The sequence below is a fragment of the Anomalospiza imberbis genome, chromosome 3 (genome assembly GCF_031753505.1).
Source record: "Anomalospiza imberbis isolate Cuckoo-Finch-1a 21T00152 chromosome 3, ASM3175350v1, whole genome shotgun sequence".
Taxonomy (NCBI): Eukaryota; Metazoa; Chordata; class Aves; order Passeriformes; family Viduidae; genus Anomalospiza; species Anomalospiza imberbis.
Window position 1 is genome coordinate 108,299,668 of NC_089683.1, and position 3,670 is coordinate 108,303,337.

General features: G+C 41.1%; 1 long non-coding RNA gene across 1 annotated transcript; it reads right to left on the reverse strand.

Moving 5' to 3' along the window:
* Nucleotides 1-593: 593 nt before the first annotated feature.
* Nucleotides 594-2,639, reverse strand: LOC137469991 (uncharacterized). The gene is made up of 4 exons (XR_010996857.1): nt 2,551-2,639; nt 1,671-1,783; nt 1,350-1,481; nt 594-695 (listed from the first exon to the last, which is right to left on the reverse strand). It is a non-coding gene; the product is annotated as an uncharacterized lncRNA (long non-coding RNA).
* Nucleotides 2,640-3,670: the final 1,031 nt, after the last annotated feature.

Here is a 3,670-nt window from a genome sequence, read left to right on the forward strand (position 1 = left end):
TTCATCAAGACCAGTGTTCTTCTTAGGAGGTCTTTCTTGAGAATGAAAACCTTCATGTGGTACTTGTGCCGTTCCACACAGAAAGACAACAGCTCCAAAACTGAGGCAAGTATTTCTGCTGTTCGGTAATTATCTACAAGAAAAATTAATGCCATAAGTTGTACAAAAAGATAAATAATGTACTGTCAAAGTACACTGCGCTCAGTTGCTATTGCAGTTCCTGACAGATTTTAGTGGACTTTTGTTTTACTGAATTGCTTTGGGGAGCAGGACATTGGGACCGAACAAAACAACAAACACAACTGCGCCTTTTTTGCCTTTACAGTAAATATTCTTTAAAATTAGACGAGCTAAACCACGGCATTATTCTCAATATACATGAAGGAAGTACATCTTTACAAAGTACGCCATCAAGCTATGCCAGCATTCACAGCTTCAGGAAGGGGCTATGAAGAGTCCTGCCCCCAGAATCCCTGTCCCTGGAGGAACAGCAGCTTGCAGCAAGTGTATTCCCAGCAGGCATCACAGGTCTATTGCTGTTACCAGGACTGTAAGGCCCTTCAAAGGGAAAAAAAACTAAAATTGTCATTACCTATGTCATACCACTCTTCTGATGTATCAGCCGGAAGCGGCGCTGTAAGAACATCAATGTAACGGTCGTAGAAGATATCGAGAAATTCAAATACTTCTAAATTCTGAAACAAGAATAATTTCATTAAACACTGGCATTCACATACCACCTTTCAAATAAAAAAAGAGTAGTAACAGAAGAAACAGCCTCCAAAGAATCCTTCCGAGTTCTTTGGATCTGCAGCACTGTCTCCACACAAGATCAGTTTCTTTATTTTGGGACAAACTTGTGTTTCTTGTGTCTCCAAACAAGCTAGCTATCATTAAAAGAATTCCCAGCATGGATGCAAATATATACTGGAAAAAACATCAACGACTCAAAGTGCTTGCCAAAGTGTCCTTAAACCATTCTGAAGTGTACGTAGTTTTGCCCAGAACAACCTGCAAACCGTTTCACAGGTATTCTGCTACGTAACGATGTATTAAAATCTTTCAAGATTTATCATCCAGATGGAGAGAGCTGTGGTCAGACAGTGCTATGGCACTGGCACATGGGATTGTGTGGTTTAATACTGGCACGATGCCCCAGACACATACCTTTCAGCAGCAAAATTAGCTTATCTTTTGCTTATTTAAAGTCGTTATCAGACCACGCTCCAATCAATTTTAAAAAATCCTATAATTTTTTATCCTCTGCCCACAATGACAGCAATAGAGAATATCAGGCTTTTAAGTTTGCCAAGACAGTATCATGTTTTCTGCCATTCATGTTCTCTTACACTAGCTGTGGCCGGCATTTTCTCTGGATCGATCAGAGTGCACAAAGTCTCCGTTAATTGATTATTTCCTCCAAATTCAGGGTCAGGATGACAGATTATCTGCTCAATGACCACAGTGATGAGTTGGGTGTCCTGCAAAAAAAAAAAAAAAAACCCACAAGATAATTACTGACAAGAATGGAATGAGTTCCCCACTTTCTGCAATTCTTTAAAAATGAAAATTAAAACAAAACACAGAAATTTAGCTTTTCTTTTGCTGGTTATTTTCCTCTTTGCCCTAAAACTGGTATAGTCAACAGACTCCTTACCACTTTTACTTACATTCTTACTCTGCTGGGCCTCTTGCATTACAAATTGTTGGATGGTGGCTGGACAAAATTCTACTAGATAAAACAATATATCTGCAGCAGCAGATCTAACCTGCTGATTATCCACTCCCTCACAAAAAGAAAGAAAAAAAAAAGATATTAATATGTAAGAGTAAATAAAGTTTGGTATTTATTATCAGGTGTAGCTGCAAAGAGAAGGTAGTTTAATAACTGGGGAACATTTTGTCACAAAAATTTTCATGAGAAACACGATAATATGGTTACAGAAGAACCACAAGGAACCAGGCAAATCCTTTCCCTACTGTTTTCCTCCTTTGGAAAGGACACAAGGCTTTCTGTGTATTTGAGAGCCTTAACGTAGGCTGGAAACATTCACAACGTCCTACTTGCTTGAATATCTAAGACTTTATTGGTTTTCTATGCCCGCTACCCACAAGTTATGAGTTTTGTACTAAAGGACCAACTGTGCAAACCAAGGTGTACCACAGTTTCTGTGCCCATGGACAGGCAACAAGAATCCAGAACTTTCCTTAAGGGACGTGTCTTTATCTGATAAAAAACCAACAATCAAGCTTCCACATGAAAAAGTCTTTTTCACCTTTTGGCTACCTTGTCACAAGGACTTCACGGCCCTCAGACTTCTCCATCATGAAGTCTGAAAAGTAAAACTAGTAAGAGCAGTCAAGCAAGGCTACTCCAGAGCAGAACTGTGGGCAGCTTCTGGATTCTGGACATTACCAGAAACCTCCATTCTCAGCAGAGCAAAACTCTCCAATCAGACTTATAAAAAAGGTGCTCGGCAGATTAAAAAAAAAAATGCTATATGGCTGTAGGCTTTTCTAGTTTTATTAAAACCAGTTCTAAGTTTTCACTTACCAGTAACATTTCAAGAATTGGAAGAAATCCCAACTTTGCCAAAGTTTGAAGAAATTCATCTCTTTTCTCAGGTGAGGTGCAAGAAAAGGCACAGAATTCCTTGAGAAACTTTAACTGGTGCACAGAGGAAAAAAAAAAGGTTTTGTGTATTTGAGTCAGAAAATTCTCTGAAAGGAGGAAACAGTCACAATTTGTACTGGGGGCTGTACTGCCTGATTCTCCAGAAGTACTTCTAAGACTGCAGAACTCTCTGAGCAGTTTCACTTTCTACTTCATCCCTCTCATTGAAAGCCTTTGAGGAACCACCGAGACTGCTAACTTACCAATTCACATTGTTGCTCACCAGCTGTAGCTTCATTTCTTAATTGTGCAAAAACGTCAGGCAAAAATTCCTTATCTTTCTGTGGAGCAGACCAAAAGAGCACAAATTAACCAGTGCCTTCTGGAAACGGAAAATACGATCTCTCTAGGATCCCACACTGCACAAGCTTTCCTCACTGCCATTCTTTTTATCACAAAGGAGGCAAATGCTAGAGTACACATCCAGCAGGATCATTCCCGGTCTTTCTGCATTCCTCCTGTGCAGCTGAAGCAGCTCCAGGTCACCAGAGCCACAGGTAAAGCTGGGCACAGGGCATGATCCCTAAAGCTGATCCCTAAATTCATCTCTACAGTGCGACATTTCCTCTCCTCTGCCGTGCCACCCCTATGCTTTGCAGTTCTGCCAAACCCCACAGACTCGCTGTGGGATTTGCTACACCCACACACACATCAAAAGGACAGAAAAGGACAGTCCTGATTTGTTTCAGATGCCCTCACAGCACTTTGCACCTAAACTTCTAGGGAAGCAAGTGGTACACTCCTGATGTAAAAAGTGCTAGCCAAGAGAAAACCTTGGCCCTACTGTACCTGCACCATTCATACTACACTGTGAACATCCCAAGGGGATCAGTTTCCCTCTTTTGGATCTGCAGCATTGCAAAGCGCCTTTTCAGTCCATCTCTGTGGTGGGGACTCAATGAACAGATTGCAGTTTGGCTGCTGCCACATTCTCTGAATCTCACTTGCAGTAAAACCAGCTCTCCCACATGCAGGCACTCTGCTTTGCCAGGATGG